This window comes from Apium graveolens, chromosome 7, assembly GCF_009905375.1.
Source record: "Apium graveolens cultivar Ventura chromosome 7, ASM990537v1, whole genome shotgun sequence".
Lineage (NCBI taxonomy): Eukaryota > Viridiplantae > Streptophyta > Magnoliopsida > Apiales > Apiaceae > Apium > Apium graveolens.
The window spans coordinates 124097349-124121077 of record NC_133653.1 but is presented as its reverse complement, the minus strand read 5'-3'; the positions used below and the strand labels follow the sequence as shown (position 1 = coordinate 124121077).

The 23729-nt window shown below is 37.6% G+C and overlaps 1 non-coding gene across 1 annotated transcript; it reads right to left on the bottom strand.

Annotated features, from left to right (window-relative positions):
• Window positions 1-8128: 8128 nt before the first annotated feature.
• LOC141675648 (small nucleolar RNA R71) lies at window positions 8129-8235 on the bottom strand. Its single transcript, XR_012556291.1, has one exon. It is a non-coding gene; the product is annotated as a small nucleolar RNA R71 (small nucleolar RNA).
• Between the last annotated feature and the right edge of the window lie 15494 nt (window positions 8236-23729).

Sequence of the window (23729 nt, the reverse complement as noted above, 5' to 3'; positions counted from 1 at the left end):
TCTCTTTTAACCATGCTCTAGCAGCTACTGGATTAGGTTCACCTTGAGACTCAGGAAGTTTGACACTCTAGAAAGGTTTAAAACTAGCACTTTGATTCACTCCTTGTTGTTGCTGCTGCAACAGTGGTTACCACTGCTGAACCTGTTGGATTAACTGCAACTGTTGTTGCTACTGCTGGCGCAACAAATCCAGAATTTTATTGATAACTGGACCCACAAAAAAACTACTACTATTCTCTTTAGACTGGGTAACCTTGTTGGGTGGCATTTTCCTGAGCTAAAGAAATAAGTTTATTCAAAACATAACAAAATTATTTGGCAAAAGGTATCACCTTTTAAACGGTGCACCTATATCAGGAAAATGCTGCCCAATCACAGTACCCAGGTCTTTAATATCGGGGTCCATTTATAAAAGAAATCTAGATTAACAGCACTAGTAATCATAGCAACAATAACAGTAACATAATCAACAACAGTTCAGGAAATCTAAAATACAAAGAAACCGAATACCATAGCATAGCTCCTCAATACAACAGCAACTGAACAACTTCCCATCACTGCTCCATTACCATATTAATACCAATCTGATATACAATGAAACTTGGCTGGCTATAACAGCCACCAGCTACACAGAGCCCACTAGTAATTTAAGTCAAGCTTAAGGAATGTTAGACTCCTCTAGGCGCCATGGTCCAAATTTCTACCAACCATTCCTCTAGGGATGATTTCCTTATCATCCTCAAGTGGTTCAACCATCAATGAGTTACCTTTCCCGAGGCTATAAATCCATTATTAGATTGAATCCTCGCTGCTACCATTATTCTTAAATGATATCCTGATATAGGACTCTCGTTCTTCCCGATAGTCGCTCTTACTTGCTTTCGATAACAAGGACCACCTAATCGCAAAAATAGAATATATAATGAAATTTCTGGCTCAAGGGAATTAAATAAGAAAGAAGTGAAGAAGATGTAGGTATGACTGAGAGCAACCATACAAGTACATAAGATGACCAGTCTTAGTATCGCACAGTTCACAATACATAACTTGGTGGCATCCCACCAGACCCTTTTGTCACATAGAAAAATGGTCAATTCATATGCATTGTTTGCCCCAATCAACCGATAGAATCAATGAAACAAGAAATAATGTTTAGATAAGAAATTCACAAATAGAAAAGAAAGAATCTGATTTGTAATGAGATCAACAGAACCCTAAGTAGCTTACTTCGGGTTCACAACTTTCTCACAAGAAAAGTAAGCAACTTATAGAATAACAAACAAAGACTCTGGAAATAAAAATACACTTCCAGGAAGAAGTATCAGGGTTCAAAGATACTACCTCCCGTTCTGATCCACATTCATTATAACACTTGGCTATTATTGTTTCCACTGGCTATTATCATGCTATCCGAACTCGCCAAGGTCACACAACCGGGCCAATAATATTCCTTGACATAGAAAAGGTGATATCTAGAAATAATGTTAGCGTCTTCACAGCTGACACAACAAGAGCCCGCCCAATGCTGAATCTTCGCAATCAGACTCGTTTTCTCGAGGGAAAACTAGAAATCTCTACTGAACGTTACTAATAATATCTATGCGAAGGAAACGTACTCTAGGTTAGGGCAGTTCCAGTCAATCCTCGATAAACGTTAGGATTACGCTTCTGAAACCCTTGACTAAACTCATAGACTCACTCCTCTGATTGAGTTGCTGACTCACATCTATCTACAAACCTTTCTTCACTCTTTTGACTCTACCCATAACCTAAATCAGGGACTCAAACCTGTAGCTCTGATACCAACTGTGACGGCCTCAACCCCAGGGGTCAGGAGTTGACATCATCAACAACCATAAGAACAATCCTAAGATATACAATTCAATAACAGGATATAACTACGACCCTTTTACCAAGATCTTTGCCAGGTTTAAGTATGATTTAGGTTACAACTGACACAAACCAACTTACAGCAATCATCTCGACACAACTAGCTTAACACAGCAACTCAACAGACCACCCTTGGTCCAGCACAACCATCTCAGAGGAGTCTGACACGAAGGGAACTGGAACTCTGCCCTGACTATCTCGGAAGAATCTCCTAGGCATCTGCAATACATATATAAAATATTCTCCAAGGGTGAGCAATCAATTGCTCAGCAGTACCACTATATGAATAACAATAAAATAGTTTAAAGTAAAGCAGTTATAGGAACAGAATTCAAACTCGTTAGAAAATAATTAAACATTCATAAACTGGATATTCAAAACTAGCATGCTCCGAGAAACAACAATATCATTTGTGTGCTGTGTATAATTACCAGAATCAAAGCTTAGCATGCTATTTCATTTTCAAATCATCTGTCTCAGCAAGTTGGATTATTAATCAATTTCAAAACTGAATCAATCAAATCTATTGGACGTTTAACGGGTGAAGATAGTTGATCAATCTACCCTCACCGGACAGCGACTAGCGGCCATCCAGAAATAGAATGTGTTCCGAAACTTGGGAAAAGACTAGCTAGGTCTTTCCCCCACGCTGGACTAATCGGTTAAACAGAATGCCCAATCCAATTAGCCACTTACCCAACCACATGCTGGGCCGTTACCGAATAACGGGCCTCTTACGCAACTCCAATAGATCAACTGAATTCCCTTTTTGCCTCTTTCCAAAATTCCACGACATAGGTGGATCAAAACCTTCCATGACATAGGTGGATTAAAATAGTCCCTTTATCCAGTTTCCAAAATCACTTCACCTATCTCTTTTTCAAAACCATTTGTCACAGCACACTATTCAAAACTCTTTTCATTTAAATCATGTTTAGAGATAGGTGTTTTCAGAAGTTACTTTTCCCCAAGACATAATTTTAAACAACATTTTCAAATACAGGGGATACATAACTTAAAGCGTTTATGTTCCATTATGAGATTAAAAAATTAGCTATTCACATATACTGAACCATAAAAGAATGGTCAGGGGTACTTGCCTTGCAGAGCGTTACAACTATCACTGACTGATTTTGATAGACTTGAACGTTCAGGCTCTCATGGAAAAATGACTGTCTCACTAGAAGACATCCCTGATTTGAAGTAATCTATCTCAAGATTGTATTCAAGACTCTCAGGGTTCTTCACTTGGAACCTCGATGCGCTTGTCGACTGATTACTAGGTTATCTTAGTTCGACTTCAATTCTTGAGTCCTTCGACTAGAACCTACAGAGCCGAAATATCCTACGTTAGACGTCTAGGTATGCTTGACATATCCTCGATACCAATTCTACCCAACATTATTCAAAGCCGACTCGTAATTATGCACATTACTATAGTACACGTAACACACAGGGTTCATATATTCAAATCTCGATTCAATATTCGTTTCCGGAAAACGCATATACTCATCGTTTTAGGAGACAAGTTGTTAGTTATATTATACAAAATATTTATTTATAACTATATAACTATTTACATTCGAAAATCGGGCAGCGTCTCCTTCGTTTATCGGACTACCCGTCGAATACCATCGACGTCACAATAACCAATCAATCAGGCAATCAAACAACATCCACCAATCACAATCCAAATTATGTGCCCGACTTCGATTTACAATAATTAATTATCATACCGAAAAATAATTTTATAAACTAATTAATTGTTTTATAATTTAGGACTCAGAATTAATTCATCACGGTCCACCGTCCGCTCATCGAAATTCATCGCGGACGGCGGTAAAATTTATTGGTACCCGATAAATTTCGGCTTTCCAACGTAAATTCCACCGATTATTTTAAAACTATTTCTGCACGAATAATTAATATCATGAATATGTATTCAAATAATCCCTGCATTAAAAGGAATTAAATCAGAATTTAAACTATTCAACCCAACTGCACAAATTAGCCTCATTAGAGGCCCAACAATAACAAGGCCCAAAGTGACAGGCCCAAAAACGCAGCCCAAAAGAGCAACACGCGCGTGCAAGCACCCAGTGGTAATAGAGCAATGACAAAAATTGCCGAAAAAGGAAGAAAATAAGAGATGCAGCAAGAACCAGCAGATGCCAAACCACCACCACACGCATACACGCGCGGGTGGCCGGAAAACACAAGCCGGAAGCACAAATCGCAGCAACACAGATAATCACACACATATCTACAAAAATATATATATGCGTACATATATATATACAGACCAATCAAAAACAGAACTGGAGTCACCAACCCGCCGAAGCAGGTGGCAACTTACCAAAAACAGCCAGATAAGCATAAAAGGGGCGGCCGGAATTCGAAGTAGCCATGAGGCTTCCCAGAATTCAGCAAACCCGAACAGGGAATAAAATGCAGAGACCAGAGTGGGAGATTTAAGAGGGAGAAAATAAATTGGGGATGAAAATACTATATTAAATTATTTTGTTTCTCTGCCCAACCAAAACATGCCGCGTGTTCTGAAGTATAAGGAAGTTAAGACACGTATCCAAAATTGATACTTATCCTTTTAAGGCCGAAATTTTACTCTGTATATCGCATTTTATCGAACCATTGCGCAGGCGAAAATAACCCGAAAATTATTAAGTTAGTCTTAAAAAGTTACCAATATCCCGAAGTTTATAAAAACATGAATTTCGTAATTTTAAAATAATTTCCGAAACATAATTCATACCCGTTTTAATCAATTAAACGAATCGATGTGCGGGTGAAACTAACTCCGAAAATTCCAAAAATAATTTTATAATTCTCAGAATAATCCGAACTTAGATAAATACGAGTTTCAAAATTTTTGAAGAATTCTGGAATTAAATACGGATTTTACAGATAAATGCAATCAGAAAATCATACAGGGTTAAATAATTAATGAAATATTTTAAATTTTATAAAATCCCAAAAATAAATATTGAAATTATAAAGTCATAAAATCAATTTTAGAGACAATCTACATATTTACACACATAAACTTGTATTAAATCCACCTTTAAAAGTGGAAACTATTCAATACAAGTCCATAATTAATTACACGAACCACTCTGGACACCATAATTTACACACATAGCTGACAGAAGTTATACACATATATCATTCATTTATTAATTCCATAATTACATATTTAAATAATACAGAAATACACGAGTCATTATATGACTGGGCTGATAAATTGAATTTAACCTCTGACATTGCTCAAGTTAAAGAAGAAGCTGTTATTCAACCAATCAAAACCTTTGATTCTACTCATGTTGATGATTTTTCAAACCCAATTCAAGCTGATTTATCAAATCGTGATTCTGAAGACGTAGTCTCTGATAAGTCGGAACTTTTAAAGAAAAAAGAAGCTATTATGGGGAAGCAAGAAACCAGCACCTAGAAGAGATTCTTCTGAAACATTAAAGAAGATTTTTAGTGGAAGTTCTCGATCTAGACAACCTGGAATCACAAGTGGTCTTGGAAGATTAAATGCTGATGATCCATTTGTAGGAGATGCTTTGACTCTAAGAAAGCATTCTTATTTGACAGAAATTGGATACAATATAATGCTTGAAGACTTACAGAAGATCATATCAATGTAAATTGTTATTGATCATGTTAAAGAGAAAATAATTTATTTTCTAAAGTCTGAGAGAAGCTTAAGGTTGAATCAAGAACAGTTAAGAGACAAACCATGGCAGGAATTGGAACTTATTGCTACAATCTCAAGGTAACAAATTCTGTAACTGCCATATGGTATGCATTCATAAAGAACCTGATACAGTTAAAATAGAGAGGAATGTCTTACAAATCAAATTACATTCCAAATTATATTTATCAATTTGAATATACTGTTGATATGCCTATTGGAGTAGCCAAGATAGAAATGAGTGTAGGGACTAAAGTTTTAATCTTTAATCCTGATGGAAAGAAAATTGGGTTTCTGGGGATGATCTATCTCTTGGAAATTTAAAGTTACATAATCTTAGGGCTGCCATCAGAATGATGAATCAACAGAAGAACTGAGGGAACTGTTGAGTGGAATTTATGTCACTTTATAACGCTCCGTAAAGCTTTAAATTGATGTTTTGTACTCAAGTTGTTAGTGTTTTTAACGTGTTTTTGTACTGTTTTGCATTTCAAGCATTTATCAAGAATCCAGGTGATTTAGCATTATTTTGATGCTAATTTGATGTTAGGATGGTGTCTAAAATAAAAACTCGTGAAAAGACCAACTCAAATCAGCAAGAGAAGAAGAAGTCAGAAAATTATCCAGAGAGACAGTGCGCCCACGCTGGTAAAGCACGCGGCCGCGCCAGGATGGCAGAAGTATAGCGCGCCCGCGTTGGTCAAGCGCGCGGCCGCGCAAGGTCAGAATTTTTCAGAATCCTTTTTCTACTCTGATTTTGATCTAGAAGATTTCTAATCTGCATGGGCTGCTATATATACATAACTTATGATCATTTTTCATAACAAGACGTACCAGAGCTTAAGGAGAAGGCATAAGAAGACCGTAGAGCACAATTCAACCAAGGCGAAGAGGATCTAGTTTATACTTGTGATTCTTTGTTTTAAGTTATAACTTTGGATGCTAGTTTTCTTGCGTGTGAAACTATTCTCTTGTTTTGTACTTGGTTTATATTTTATTCCGTATAAAGACTACGTTTATTATACCATGCTTTCATCGGAACCCATGTTGATGATGAGTCCGATTATGGGCTAATCGTTATCGTGGGGTTCTAGCAGATTTATTTATGGATTTCTTTAGCTAATTTGTTTCAATGCCTTAGTGTGTGGTAATTGTATGATATCCTAGTATTGGTTGTGCTTATTCGTCTTATGAGCATCACGAAATTATAAGATAGCGTGTTAATCTCTAATGAAGTGAAAGTGAATTTAGGGGTTTAGAACTTGCCATGCTAGCATAGGTTCATGTATTGATATGCATGATTCGTAGGTAATTTTAATCATCTTACTTGCCCTATGTAATCATGATAGATAACTTGTGCATTAAACCGTTATGTTGTCAAATTCTATAGATATATAGGGTCTTAGTATAATTGGTGTTTATTCAGTTTCTATCTCTTTTGTGGATGTCTGGTAGTAGGGTAATCGTACAACGAAAGTTGGTGTTTATCAGTTTCATGTTATCTCATTAGTGTAATCACCATTGCATGCTAAGGTTTAGAACGAAAAGGCTATTGAATGAAGTATTTAATGAAGTTAGAATCCCATGTTTGTGTCATATAGTAATTAACTCTTTTAAATTCTCTTAGTTAATATTCTTTAGTATAATCTCTTAGTTAATCGTAGTATAAACAACCTCAATTTATTATTCGTCTTAACATTGAATAATAACCACAACATTATTGCATAGAAACATTGATTAAAATTAACTTAACTAGTCTCTGCGAGAACGAACTAGAATTAATTCTATATTACTTGCGATCGCATATACTTGAGTGATTATTAGTGCGTGTTCTAGCTCTAACAAGTTTTTGATGCCCCTGCCGGGGACTCATGGTTAATTTTTAGTTTATGTGTTTGTCATCAGTATTCGTTAAAGTTCAGTAACTTGGACATTGTTACTTACTTATTTCCTTAACATGGTTTAGGTACTCTAGCGAGCTGTATGCATACACGTTCTCAATCGCGTAAGAGAACACTGGATAAAGCTGAGGAAGAAGTTGTAGTAGCTAAGGAAGTTTTCGAAGAATTTCTTACAGAGGAGAAAGTTGAAGAAGAAATCTTAGTTGAGAAAGAAGATAAAGCTCTTGTTGCAATGGGTGAACCAGAAGCGAATCCAAAGGCTTTGATGGATTATTCTCAACCAAAGATCAATGATATTCAGTCTAGCATTGTCAGACCGGCCATTACGGCTAACACTTTTGAAATCAAGGCTAGCATGATTCAGATGATACAGAATTCAGTTCAGTTTAGGGGTTCTCCTATAGAAGATCCCAACATGCACATCAGAGATTTCATCGAGATCTGCGACACCTTTAAGTTCAATGGAGTGTCTGAAGATGCTATAAAGCTAAGGCTCTTCCCATTCTTGCTGAGGGATAAAGCTAAGAGCTGGTTACATTCTCTACCACCAGGTTCTATCACTAAATGGAAAGATTTGGCTCAGAAGTTCCTTACTAAGTTCTTTCCTATGGCCAAGACGGCTGCAATCAGGAATGCTCTTACTCAATTTGCGCAGCAGTCTGGAGAGTCTTTGTGTAAGGCTTGGGAGCGATATAAGGAGATGCTAAGGAAGTGTTCTAATCATGGGATGCCTGACTGGATGATCATTAACTGCTTCTATAATAGGTTGGGTGAAACTTCTAGACCCATGCTTGATGCAGCATTAGGAGGAGCCCTGTGAGCTAAAAGCTATGATGAAGCTTACGAATTGATTGAACTGATGGGTGCTAATGAATACCAGAATCCTTCTCAGAGACTACCTCAGGGCAAGGTAGCAGGAATTCTGGAGGTAGATGCAGCTACTGCTATATCTGTGCAGCTTAAAGCCTTGACGATGAAGGTGGATTCTTTGGCTAATTATGGAGTTAATCAGATCACTAGTGTCTGGGAGCTTTGTGTTGGTGCGCATGAGATGGAGTAGTGTGCTATTTCTAGCGAATCAGCTCAATTTGTGAGCAACTTTCAGAGGTTGCAGCAACCTGTACCAGCTACCTATCATCTTAACAACCGCAACCATCCTAACTTCAGTTGGAGAAATTCTCAGAATGCAGTTCAACAGGCTTATTAGCAGTATCCAGCTAAGTAGTACAACCCTCCTGGTTTTCAGCAACCGTAATATACACCAAGACAACAACTCCAACTGCAGCAGTCTAATGAAAATTTTGAATTGGAGGAGTTGAGGCTCATGTGCAAGAGCAGAGCGGTGTCTATTAAGACCTTGGAGAATCAAATTGGGCAGATTGCCAATGCCTTGCTGAATCGTTAACCTGGGACACTTCCTAGTGATACTGAAGTCCCGGGCAAGAAGGAAGCCAAAGAGCATGTTAAGGCAATCACTTTGAGGTCTGGGAAGGTTGCAAATATCGAAAAATCTCAAGTTTCGCAAGATGAAGTTGTGGCTGAGGAAGAAGTGCAGAAGGAAGCAGAAATGGAACTAAGGAAGACTACTGTGGAACACACTCCTCCTGAGGGTAATACAGGGGAGAAACAGATCTATCCTCCACCTCCTTTTCCTAAAAGGATGCAGAAGAAAAAGCTGGATAAATAGTTTTAGAAGTTTCTGGAGGTGTTCAAGAAACTTTATATCAATATACCTTTCGTTGAAGCTCTTGAACATATGCCTAGTTATACGAAGTTTATGAAAGGTATTCTCTCTCGGAAAGTAAAGCTTGATGACTTACAGACCGTTGCTCTCACGGAGGAATGCAGTACTGTACGACAACAGAAGTTGCCTCAAAAGCTTAAAGATCCTGGAAGCTTCACTATTCCTTGCACCATTGGAAAAGTGTCATTTGATAAATGCTTATGTGACTTGGGAGCTAGCATCAATCCGATGTCCTTGTCAATCTTCAAGAAGTTGGACTTACCAGATCCAAAGCTGACTTATATGACCTTGCAGTTGGTCGACCTTTCTATTACATATCTACGAGGCATTGTGGAGGATGTCTTGGTCAAGGTGGATAAACTCATCTTCCCTGCTAATTTTTTAGTTCTTAATTTCGAGGAGGATAAGAAAATTCCCATAATTTTGGGAAGACCATTCTTGGCTACGGGTCGTACCTTGATTGATGTGCAAAAGGGTGAGCTTACCATGCAAGTGTTGGATCAGGATTTAACTTTCAATGTTTTCAATGCCATATAATTCCCTACTGAAAACAAGGAGTGCTTAAAAGTGGAGTTGGTTGATTCTGTGGTTACTTCAGAACTTGATCAATTGCTAAGGTCTGATGCCTTAGAGAAGGCCTTGGTGGGGAATTCAGATAGGGAAGATGACAAAGGTGATGAATAATTACAATATTTGAATGCTTCTCCATGGAAGCGGAAGATGGATATTCCTTTTGAATCTCTTGGAATGGAGGAGCTGATCAAATCTCCAAAGCGTCTCAAGCCATTTATTGAGAAAGCTCCTACACTTGAGCTTAAACCATTGCCTGAACACTTAAGGTATGTATTTTTAGGTGATGCATCTACTTTGCCTGTAATTATTGCATCTGACCTTTCAGGTAGTGATGAGGAAAAGCTCTTGAGAATTCTGAGTTCAAATCGACAATTGGTTGGACTATAGAAGATATTAAGGGAATCAACCCTTCTTATTGTATGCATAAAATTCTTCTAGAGGATGGTAGCAAGCCTACTGTTGAGCAACAGAGAAGGCTTAATCTGATCATGAAATAAGTTGTGAAGAAGGAAATTCTCAAGTGGCTAGATGCAGGGGATCATCTATCCCATTTCTGACAGTTCTTAGGTGAGTCCAGTTCAGTGTATGCCAAAGAAAGGTGGCATCACCGTCGTTGCTAATGAGAAGAATGAGCTCATTCTCACTCGAACAGTCACGGGGTGGAGAGTCTACATGGACTACAGGATGCTGAACAAGGCCACAAGAAATGATCGCTTCCCTCTACTTTTTATCGATCAGATGCTTGACAGATTGGATGGGCATGAGTACTATTGTCTTCTGGATGGTTATTCGGGCTATAATCAGATTTGTATCGCTCCAGAAGATCAGGAAAAGACTACCTTCACTTGTCTATTTGGTACTTTCGCCTTCCGAAGAGTTTCTTTGGGTTTGTGTGGAGCACCTGCCACGTTTTAGAGATGCATGATGGCTATATTTTTTGACATGATTGGTTAGAATGTGGAGGTGTTTATGGATGATTTCGCTTAAAGGAAGAAGTTTCTTCATGAGGTGAAGTGGTCCATATGGGATGAACCATATCTGTATAGGCAATTAGCCGACCAAATCATCAGGAGATGTATTCCGTACAGTGAAATGGGGGGGGGGGGATCTTGCGAGACTATCATTTGACTGTTTATGGAGGCCACTATGGTGGAGAGAAGATATCAGCTCTTGTACTTCAAGCGGGATTCTTCTGGCCTCCATTGTTTAAGGATGCACATCACTTTGTTTTGAAGTGTGATCGATGCCAGCGTGTGGGTAATATGTCCAAGAGGGATGAGATGCCTTTTAATGTGCTTCTCGAGGTTGAAGTCTTTGATGTTTGGGGAATCGACTTCATGGGGCCATTTGTCTCATCTTGCAATAATCAATATATCTTGTTGGCGGTCGATTATGTGTCGAAATGGGTTGAAGTTAAGGCTTTACCGATAAATGATGCGAATGTAGTGCTTAATTTTCTTCATAAGCAGATATTCACATGATTTGGGACTCCAAGAGTCATAATCAGTAATGAGGGATCGCATTTTTGCAATCGCAAGTTCACTGCTATGATGCAGAGATATAATGTGAATCATCACATTGTTACAGCCTACCACCCTCAGACTAATGGTCAAGATGAAGTGTCTAATAGAGAGATCAAGCATATTCCGGAGAAAGTGGTGTGTCCATGAAGGAAGGATTGGTCTTTGAAGTTTGATGAAGCTGTTTAGGCATATAGAATAGCATACAAGACTCCGTTAGGTATGTCACAGTTTTAGTTGGTATATGGTAAGGGGTGTCATTTGCCTGTGGAGCTCGAGCATAAAGCGTATTAGGTTTTGAAATATTATGCTTGTTATTTTAATTCTGCTGACACAATATCTCTGCTATTTGACTGTTTTGTTCACACACCATATCCGAACAAGTTTTAAAAAGGCTAAAAATCCAAGAAATATATTCATCCCCATGTGTTGTACTCAATATCTAACAAGTGGTATCAGAGCAAAATCAGAAAGAAAACAGATAAAGATCTTGAAAGTATGAGTGCGCAAAAATTAAGTAGCATCAAGATACTAGCCTTTGACAAAGCTAACTACACACTATGGAAAAAGAATATGATGATGTTTATATGGATGACCAACCCATTATATATCCAGATTCTCATGAATGGCCCTTTCACTCCCATAAAAAGGGTTGAGGAATCTAAAGATGGAGACATGGTCATCCCAACTCATTATGCCCCTAAAGACCCCTCGAAATACACTAAAAATGAAAAAGAGAAAGTCTCTATGGATAGTGGCTTGCAACTAATTCTGATAGAGTCACTTGACAATATGATATACAACAATATTGTCAATTGTGACACAACCAAATAAATCTGGGAGAAAATAGAGATTTTGTGTGAGGGAACAAAGGAAGTTAGGTCAAATCGAAGGAGGATACTGATGTCTCATAAGTCATTATACTTATCAAGATGTCACTTCTCCATAGAACAAACTGGAGATCTCGACCTGAACCTCAAATACAGTAATACAAATAAGTAAGAGATTCAAGATTATTAATCAGCAAACGATCTATTTACTTAGATTGGAAAGTCTACAAAAGTAGCTTGAAGAGTACAAGATCAAGGGCCAAGATTAACTAACAAAGGATGGTCACGGGCCTACAAAATTTGCAAAGATTTACTAAGCCAGAAATAGAAAGAATTAGAGATAGCTTAGAAAAGGGTTTATTACATCTTATTGCATATTGTGTAAACCCGTGTTTACCAATCTATAAAGTAAACACTGGTCCTTTATTTTTAGAAGTAACAAAAAAAGATCTAAATTTTCTTGTACTCTCTCAAGGAAGAAGCCGATTTCTTATATTCTTTAAAACACAGAATTTGTAGCAAGACAAAATTAATTAATACAAATTAAGTGAGTTTTGAAATATTGTGCTTGTTGTTTTAATTCTGCTGACACAATATCTTTGCAATTTAACTGTTTTGTTCACACACCATATTCGAACAAGTTTTAAAAAGGCTAAAAATCCAAGAAAGACATTCACCCCCATGTGTTGTACTCAATATCTAACAAGTGGTATCAGAGCAAAATCTGAAAGAAAACAGATAAAGATCTTGAAAGTATAATTGCACAAAAATTAAGTAGCATCAAGATACTAGCCTTTGACAGAGCCAACTACACACTATGGAAAAAGATGAGGATGATGTTTATAAGGATGACCAACCCAATATATATCCAGATTCTCATGAATGGCCCTTTCACTCCCATAAAAAGGGTTGAGGAATCTAAAGATGGAGACATGGTCATCCCAGATCATTATGCCCCTAAAGACCCCTCAAAATACACTGAAACTGAAATAGAGAAAGTCTCTATGGATAGTGGCTTGCAACTAATTCTGATAGAGTCACTTGACAATATGATGTACAACAATATTGTCAACTGTGACACAGCCAAACAGATCTGGGAGAAAATAAAGATTTTGTGTGAGGGAACAAAGGAAGTTAGGTCAAATCAAAGGAGGATAGTGGTGTCTCAATATGAGGGTTTTATGGCCAAGCCTAAGGAAGGAATCACTATAGTTTTTGAGAGATTCAACCAACTGATAAATGACTGGCAACTTTATAATAAATATTATGAAGCTGAGGAGGTTAACCTAAAGTTCTTGCTAGCTCTTCCTGACCACCTTGAACAGAAGATATCAGCTATAAGAGAAGGAAAAGACTTGAGAAGAATGACACTGGAGGTGTTGTATGGAATCTTGAAGACATATGAACTGGAACTATTACAAAGAAAGTCATTAAGGTCAAACCAAGGACATGTAGTTGATGGATCTAGTGCCTTAGTTGTCAATGAAAGTGAAGCAAGTGAAGATGAACAAGATGCACAAACTCCAGTCATTCAGGATGTGGAGTAAAAGAACAAAGGACCTCAAAAATAGGTTATTTTGAGCTAAAAGAAGATGGGTACTATACCTTTGATGAGCTAGATGAGATGGACCAATCTATGGCATATCTGGCTAGAAAATTTTCCAACATAAGGGTCAAGAAGCCAAGGTTTTTCAAGAATAAGGGACAGTCTTCCAACAGCAACAATTGGAAACCAAAAGCTCATTTGAACTCAACTAGTAAAGGTGGCTACAAGACTAGATCTGTTGACAGATCAAAGATGGCGCTTCAACTGTGATGAGTTGGGTCTTTTTGCTACTGAGTGCAGGAAGCCAAAGAAAGTGAAGAAGGATAAAGCCTATCTGGAATTACAACTTGAATCCAGAGAATGAAATGTGCTACAATACTAAACTTATTGCTAAGTAAAGCTACTCCTTCAACAGATAGCCAAGATGGTCTTATCCGTTGAGGCTACAAACACTAGATTTCTACTTAAGTGTTTTATTTAACTTATCATCAAACTAATACACATATTCCTAACAATCTCCCCCTATTTATGTCTACTAGAACTGTAGGCATAAATTTGGGTTTAGCTTGATGATAACAAAACACTTGACAAATATATAAATTATAATAAAGCAGAAATTCAAAAGTGCTACAAAAATGTGTATGCTGAGATAGAATTGAAGAATTACATTGTTTCCAAGGGTTAGCCTGAGCAGATTAGTTTCTTTTCCTTTGATTCCTTGTTTTCTTTCCTAGCCTCCTGTCATTCTCCTCTATTTGAAGTTGAAGTTGTCTGTAGAATTCAGCTTCATCTTCTTCATTGATGTCTAACTTAGATTGTATATCCTTGAGAGTTTCATTACTGGCAATCTTGAGCTGATCTTCAATTCTGAAAAATCTTCTGACTCCTTTGTTGTCTCTGAACTCCATCAATAGATGAGGTGATTTGTGAATTGTAATTCCTCTTTCTTGAATGAGTAATGTTCTAGGCAAGGCATTGGGCTCCCTCCAAGTTTTCCTTATGTTGGCAATCTTGTTGAGAATCTCAGTCTTGGCAGTCCTGGTAAAGCCAGAATCCCTTTGTATGGCTGAGTAGACTCTAATCAAGGTAGAGTAGCCTTCATTCAGAATCCTGTAGAGAGGCCAAGTTCTTTCCCCATCTCCTTTGTATTTGAACACTAGTCTTTCTGGTAGCTGTCTGTAGGAAGCTATTCCCCTTACTTCCTCCAGCTCATCCAGATAGAGTTCAATGTCTGAAAATTCTTTTATGTCACAGATGTGAACATAATCATCCTTAGAGGCTTGAGGCTTAGGCTTAGGCTTCTGTGTGAATTTGATTGAGGCTTTAGAGGGTGTTGATTTGATTCTTCTTTTCTGCTTCTTTGATGATGGAGAAGAGGTTAAGAAGGTGGGCAATTTGATGGTGTCCCAATCAATTGGTTCCTCCTTGGGAATGATTGTTTCACCATGAATGTTCATGAAGGGGTCAGGTACAATGGGTTCAGGAATAGAGGGTAGTGGTTTGGATTTTGATTGGGTTTCTTCAGTCTTATCTACCATCTTTCTCTTTGCATTGGCCTTCTTTCTGTTCCCTTTCAGCCATTCTTCTCTTTCCTTACTTCTCTCTTCCATATCAGTATCAACCATGTCCCCCATAGCTCCATTTTCACTTTTGTCTTCAATTTCTTTCTGTTCTTCAGCCTGACTTGACTTTAGCTGTTTTTCAAGCTTTGCTTGTGCTCTTTTGTCAGCCTTTAGCTGTTTGGATTCTTCCTTCAACCTTCTGGTTTCTTCCCTCTTGGCTATTGAGAATTTGAGATGTCCTTGCATCACACATATTTTCCCTCTCTGAAGATAATAGCCATGTTCCTCCTTACAGCCACATCCAAGGTCTCTTTGAGCTTTGAGATACTTCTACCCAAAGGCTTGTCCTCATCAGCCTTTGGAAGAGGAAAATCCACTTCTTTCAGAGGATTCTTTGTAGAGTCCTTAATGGATCTGTTGTTGGGCTTGAGAACCATAGGTTTCAGATCCTTGGAAGAAGTCTCTCCAACCTTATTCCTCCCTACTGGCTTGAGCTCCATAATAATTGATTCCACTTTTGTGCTATGCTTCACAGATTGTGATTGAGAAGTTGTAGAACCAAAAATTTGTTGCATCTTTTTATCAATCTTCTTCCTTTGCTCTTTGACTTGTAATTCAGCTGCTGCTATCTGGATTTGATCAATTCCATCAAGCTTTCCTTTGATTTGAACAATTAGAGAAGTGGTGATGGCAGGAACTAGCACTTGAGAAATTTGAACTGTTGTTGATGGCTCTCCTTCCCCTTCCCCTTTATTCTCCCCCTTTTTGTTATCATCAAGGGTAGGGGTCAAGCCTTGTGCTTTTGCCAGCTGCATGAGTAGATTTGTTTGAGTTTGTTGATTCTGAAGAATAGTGACCATAAAGTCTTCAATGATCTAAACTCTGGTTTCCAATCTGGTCAGCCTCTTGTCAGCATCAGATTCTTTCCTCAGTCTCCCCAACAAATCTTGTATAGTACCATAAGGTATGACTGAATCCAACTTCTCAGCATTGTGGGATTTCAGATGAGCAATGTCCTGCTTGAGCTCATCCATACTGAGATTCTGTTTGAAATGCTGCAACTGCAAGAGATGCAGAGATTCCAGATGAGCTTGAAGTATTGCCTTGGTACCAGCATCTGTAGTCTCCTGAAGGGCCTTCTGAATTGTCATGACTTGTCTGACCAAAGTGACACCAAACTCTCCTGGTGTTGATGCTTTTGCCCATGCCCATTCAGGAAGATCTGGAACAGAACTTGGGCCTGCTACTCCCCCTAAGTTCATGCTCTCATCCAAAGAATCAGAGTCATCATCATTAGAATTTACTCCAAATTCTTCAGATGGCTCACCAGCTTGAGAAGGCAGCCTGTTAACAGCAGCTTTGTCTCTGAGAAGAGATTCTGAAGTGTGTACAATGTTTAATGTCTGTTCTGCCTCCACATTGCCCTGAGCAGCCAATAATTGATAGGCTGAAATAGGATGAGTAAAAGTGTCAGCATCCAAGGAAATGTTATCAATTACAGCTTTGTAATGTTGCTGAAATTGTTTTTCCTTTTCTGCATCATCCACTTTCATTGACTCACTAACAATGGCTGGATCCACCCTTATAGCTTCTGTACCTGCCTTTCTCTCATGTTCTCTATTTTCTTGCATCAGGGGCTCCCCTTGTGTCACACACACCCTCACACCCTCACCCTCACCTTCTAAGGTGGCACTCCCCTCACTCACTTTTGCCATGCTGGAAGAAATAGCATGCATATGGTGACTCTCAACCTCTCCTTTTGCCTGGGAGCAACCAAGCCTCTCACTCAAAAGATCACTCCCTTCCCTCAAACCTAAAAGTGATTGTACAGTAAACATGTCCTCTACAGTTGGAATTGTTTCTGTTATGTATGTAGAGACCATCAACGGATAGGGAGTATCCGTTGAAGTGGAAACTGATGGTATCAACGGATAACTGCTGTTAAGCTTATCCGTTGAAGAACAACCACTTGTCAACGGATGAGAGATATTCGTTGAAGAAGGAAAAGATGTAGATATAGAAAGTGACATAATTGTTGAATCTGTGTGAATTGATTTTAAGTGTGGTGACACATATTCTTTAACTACATCTGAAAGAATTGGCTGATGATCCAACAAATCATCTAAAAGATGATGATCATCAGGTTTTGAGTGAGGCTCCTCCCTGAGTTTTAATGAGGGAGAATCAGGAATTGATGTGAATATCATATCCACATCCATAGAGGGTGATGGAGAGTTTGATGATTGGTGTGTTTCTATTATGAGAGAATGGGGCTGTGACTCCACATTTGCTGGAATCACATCAAGCTGAATTTGAGAAGGCACAGATACAGGTGGATGTATCTGTGCTGTGTGTGCCCCTTGTGTGGAAACTAGGGTCTTGGCCTTCTTCTCCCTTGAAAAGGCTTTAATTGGTGAATGTGTGGCTTCAGTGTCCCTCCCTCTTTTGGTCTGTGTCCCTGGTTGGGGACTATTTTTAATAGTTGCACACTTTTGGGAGGATGCAACTAGGGATGTGTTTGACTCCTTTTAAACCACCACAGTCTTTTGAGAGACTGTGGGTTGGCTGGCTTGGGTACCACTCACCTCTCCCACCTTATCCTGGGGGGTTTCTTGATGTTCACCCCTCCCCTCACCACTCACACCCTGTTCACTCCCTTCAGGGTTTATGGTAGTTGTTACAACTGTTGTCTTTTGAGAAACAACAGAGGTAGTTTTCTTTGACTTGAGTTTTGAAACTTTAGTTTTGGTGGCTTTGGTAGGAACCTGTTTGGACAAAGACACAGATTCCATTGCCACACTGGAAGATAAAAAACAATGGGGTTGGAAATAGTAGGAGTTATAGAAGTGTTTACCTCACTTACCTGTGGTGCATTCATGATTGGCAAATATACCAATGGCACCTGGCTATTGAGGTTCATTCTCAAAAGGTCTGCAAGGACCCTTTTCTCTTGTGCCCAGGATTTGAGTTTATTATTCTCATTTGATATAACCAATCCTTCAGCAACATGGTTAGCCAATAACATAAAAAATCTAGCATAGTAGATGTTATGTGGTCTATTAGCTTTGTTACCTAATCTGGAACCTAATTCTAGCATGACACAGTTGCTAAAATTAAAGTACCTATCAGAAACTAGCATATAAAGCATATTAACAAGAGATGAAGTTATGGCATCAAAATTGCTAATCTTCCCAGAGAAAACCTTAATAAAGGCATCTCCAAGAAAACTCCATACTTTCCTAAGGCCTTTCCTTCTAATGCTACCTAAACTAGCAGAATCAAAAGCATAGCCTATGGAATCTAACATAGCAGATACATCTTTATCAGTGTGTGGTGTTATGGCATTATTCTCAGGAAACTTAAAGCAAGACTGTATATCATCACAGTTAATGCAATAATCCTTACCTTTGAGAGAGAAGGAAATAGTCATATCTGTGGAGTTGAACTCTGCAGTTGTCCAAATCTCCTCAATCACCTCACAGTAGATGGTTGGGGCTTCCAGCATTGCATAGCTCAGCTTGTAGTTTTTGATGAAGTCCATCATCTTGTGATAATCAGAATGGGCTTCATTCTTTTCAACCAAGGCTACGAAATTATTCTTTTCATAAACAAATCCTGTTTGAGACATAATTTTGACTACTGGTGCCATTGTTGTGAGTAGAGGTTGCAGAGAAAAACTTGAGAATTTTGGGAGAGAGGGAGAATGAAAATTGCAAGAAAGTGTAAAGTGAAAATAAGAGTTCAATGGGCTTTTATACTTTCTTGAATTAAAACGTAAATAAAATGATACTTTTAAGTAAATTACAGCCGTTCAAGAATAAATAAAACTGTAGAAATTCTAAACTGCCTTTAAAACAAATACATACAACAGTGTATATCTGTATCAACGGTTAAGTAAAGAAATCAACGGCTGTGACTTACTGAAAGTAACTGATGTGAACTTCAACGGATAAGGTAAATAGTTATCCGTTGATGACCAACACTATTTTATCCGTTGAGGGATAAAATTACCAGAAATGTATTTGTCTTTCAACGGATAATGAACATCCTTTGATAGAACAATTTTGGCTTTCAACGGATAGGGAATATCCGTTGATAGGATAGGTCTTTCTTAAAGCCAACTTTGTTCTTGCAGCAAATTCATTTCAGGCTTCAATGCAGATTATATAGAGGACATAAATTTATGAATAATTAAGCATACCTAGCTCACTTACTAATCTTGTGAATATTGATTCATCAAGTGGCTTGGTAAATATGTCTGCAATCTGCTTTTCACTTGGAACAAAATGAAGTTCCACTGTACCTTTCATCACATGTTCCCTAATGAAGTGGTACTTGATATCAATATGCTTGGTTCTTGAGTGCTGCACTGGATTTTCAGTAATGGCAATGGCACTTGTGTTGTCACAGAATATTGGAATTTTGTCAACAGTCAAACCATAGTCAAATAGTTGATTCCTCATCCATAGTATATGTGCACAGCAACTACCAGTAGCAATGTACTCAGCTTCAGCTGTTGATGTAGAAACAGAATTTTGCTTCTTGCTGAACCATGACACAAGCTTGTTCCCTAGAAATTGACAGGTGCCAGTTGTGCTTTTCCTGTCTATTTCACAGCCTGCATAATCTGCATCTGAGTAGCCAATTAGATCAAAACCAGACTCTCTAGGGTACCAAATTCCTAGATTTGGAGTCCCTTTGAGATATCTGAAGATTCTTTTAATAGCCACTAAGTGAGATTCTTTAGGGTCAGCTTGAAATCTAGCACAGAGACATGTAGAAAACATTATATCAGGTCTACTAGCAGTAAATATAAAAGTGAGCCAACCATGCCTCTATAACTTAAAATATCCACAAACTTTTCAGCCTTGTTTAATTCAAGCTTGGTGGCAGTGGCCATGGGAGTTTTTGCAGATGAACAATCCATTAAGTCAAACTTCTTTAAAAGATCATAAATGTATTTAGTTTGACTAATGAAAATTCCATCACTAACTTATTTAACTTGTAAACCAAGAAAATAAGTTAGCTCTCCCATGAAAGGAATATGTCCTAAGTCCAATCGTGTATTAGGATTTAGGAATAACTTTTATGTAATCTATTTTGATTTCATTGATATTAATAAAAGACTTGTTTTGTTTTTATTACGGGCTCTATCTATTTAAGTGTTTAAATAAGATATACCATAGTTTAGAGTAAAGCTTTTTATGGATTATGATGAGATCATAATAGTGAGACCTAAAAAGATGATAACTCTAAACTTAAATAGTTCCTGGTCATAGGATTACTAACTGGTAATTAATAATCTGCAAAGATCGGTACATACTATGCTTGCTTCATTATGAAGGATGTTTGTTCTCATAGACATTTGTGTGGTGACACTATAGCTAGTATGTAGGTGCTTATTATAGAATAAGTTCACTGAACATGACTCGCACAACTGAACAACTGATGGAGTTCACTCACATGTCAGCGGTTGTTCGCAGAGTGATAGTTGTACAAGTATCCTTAGACTTGAGGTCATCATAGTAATCTTGTGTACACTGAACTATGCTTTGGTTTAGTTCTTAGTCTCCAGGGACAATTATTAGGGCTCTTCTGGGTATAGGAATTTGTACACGAAGATAGTGTATGATCAATAAAGGATCTACCCTTTCCAGTGAAGGAAGCGAATGTTCAAGGCTGATCCACTTATGCTAGTTCAGGAATCTCTGGCCAGAGTGAATGAAATTAGAAAGGAGTTTCTAATTTGCATAGAACTACGCATAGTAAATGGTAAGTAAGTGATTGAATTAGATAGGCTTGACACGAGATCCATGCCTTGTATTTAATCGGGATATTGTAGGGTAGAAGGAGTTTATTGTAGGGTAACTATTCACTGAATAGGTTCTTGGTATTCTAAGCAGTGAATTCATATTATCCAGATAGTCGCGATATGCTGAGAAGTATCCCTCACGATGTAGAATAAATGTGATTAATTAATTAATCATATTTAATAAATTAGAGAATTTATATAAATAATGATAAAATAGTTTTATTATTATTTATTTCTACTACCGGCTTAATATTGAACCTACAGGGTCACACCATAAAAAGAGAATGATTTAAGGGTGGAGGAATTAATTAATAATGGCTAAATATTTATTTATTTGTGAAATAAATAATTAATTGGCAAATTTAATAATTGATTAAATGAGATTTAATTGATTATAAATTAATTAAGAAAAGTTCTTAATATTATTAATTAAAGGATTTAATTTTTGGAAATTAAATCAAGAGAGAGAATTATTTCTAAAGTGTTTAGAAAAAGGATTAATGATTAAAAGGTGTTTTAATTATTAATGAGAATAATAAATGGGATAATAATAATAATATTTATGGAAAAATTTCAGCTGAAAATTTTGCCTATAAATACACTATTATAGACCCTAATTTTATTCTAACCCGAAAACCCAAAAAGTTTGGAAAACCCAATTCTCTCCACCTCCTTCCTCCTCCTTAACATCGTTTTCTTGGTGGATACCGGTGGAGTGCTTCACACTTGAGGAGCAACTGCTAAGGATCTCTGATCGTTGTCTCCGAATTATTTTTAAAGGTTAGATTCGATCCCTCGAATTTTTTATTCACGATTTATATGCTTTTATTTGGATTTTGTATGTGTAAAAGTGTTTTGCCATGCCCCCGCTGCGTTAAAAATCCAACATCCCATCATGCTCATTTCATATTTACTTTGCATTAACTTAGCAAACTTTTTACAAAGCTTATCATCTGTAGATCCAAATATAATATCATCTACATAAATTTGAACAAGTATTTTAGAGCCATTAACATTTCTAAAGAAGAGAATTTTGTCAACAGTACCTCTTGTGAAGTGATTATCTAGAAGGAATTTTGACAAAGTCTCATACCAGGCTCTAGGTGCTTGCTTTAGTCCATAGAGTGCTTTCAACAGATAATACACATAGTCTGGAAAGTTTGGATCTTCAAATCCTGGAGGTTGGCTTACATAAACTTCTTCCTCCAATTCCCCATTTAGAAATGCACTCTTGACATCCATTTGATAGACTTTGAAATTGGCATGAGCTGCATAGGCTAGAAAGATTCTGATGGCCTCAAGTCTGGCAACTGGAGCAAATATTTCATCAAAATCTATTCCTTCTTGTTGAGAACAGCCTTTAGCAACCAATCTGGCTTTATTCCTTATGACAATGCCATTTTCATCCATCTTGTTTCTGAATACCCATTTTGTGTCAATAGAACTCTTGTTCTTTGGCTTGGGTACCAGCTTCCATACTTTGTTCCTTTCAAATTAGTTTAGCTCCTCTTGCATTGCTAAAATCCAATCTGGATCCAATAGAGCTTCTTCCACTCTCTTAGGTTCCTCCTGTGATAGAAAGCTACTATACAGACATTCATCTTGAGTAGCCCTTCTAGTTTGCACTTTAGATGTAGCATCACCAATGATCAGATCAAAAGGGTGATTCTTGGTCCATTTCCTTTGAGGTGGTAGATTAGCTCTAGATGAGGTTGCCTCAGTATTGTCATGATGTGAGATAGAATGTTGATTGGTTGAAACTCCCCCTGAGTTGCTGATCCTTTGAAAGGAATTGGGAGCTCTATCAACTGATGAAGTGAATTGATTATCCGTTGACAGACTGTGATCAACAGATGCTTCATTATGAACTTCAATGGATGATGCACTTTGTCTTTCAACGGATGCTGCATTGCTTCTTTCAACGGAAGCTGAATTATGACTTTCAACGGATGCAGCATTCTGTGCATTATCCAAAGGCAGATTTTGAATTCTTCTTGAGATGCCTTCTTCATCATTCTCATCTTCACTATCATCACAATATATCTCAATGTTGTCAAATTTGAGTCCTTCATGATGTCCTCATCTGTTAGTCCATCAATATTTTTATCATCAAACACAACATGCACATATTCCATGACAATGTTGGTTCTTAGATTGTAGACCCTATATGATTTTCCAGCAGAATAACTAACAAATATTCCTTCATCAGCCTTTGCATCAAACTTTCCTTTGTGATTAGATTGATTCCTTAAGATGTAACATTTGCAACCAAAGACATGCAGAAAGTTTAGAGTTGGTTTTCTTCTCTTGAATAATTGATAGGGAGTCATGCCTTTTGCCTGATTGATTAGAGAAATATTCTGAGTGTAACATGCACAGTTAACAGCCTCAGCCCAAAAGTAAGTTGGGAGTTTTGACTCTTCAAGCATTGTCCTTGCAGCTTCAATTAGTGATCTGTTCTTCCTTTCCACCACACCATTTTTTTGTGGGGTCCTTGGAGCTGAGAACTCATGCATGATCCCATTTTCTTCACAGAACAACTTCATGGTTAAATTCTTGAACTCAGTTCCATTGTCACTCCTAATATTCCTTACTTTGAAATCAGGATGATTGTTGACTTGCTTGATATGATTGAT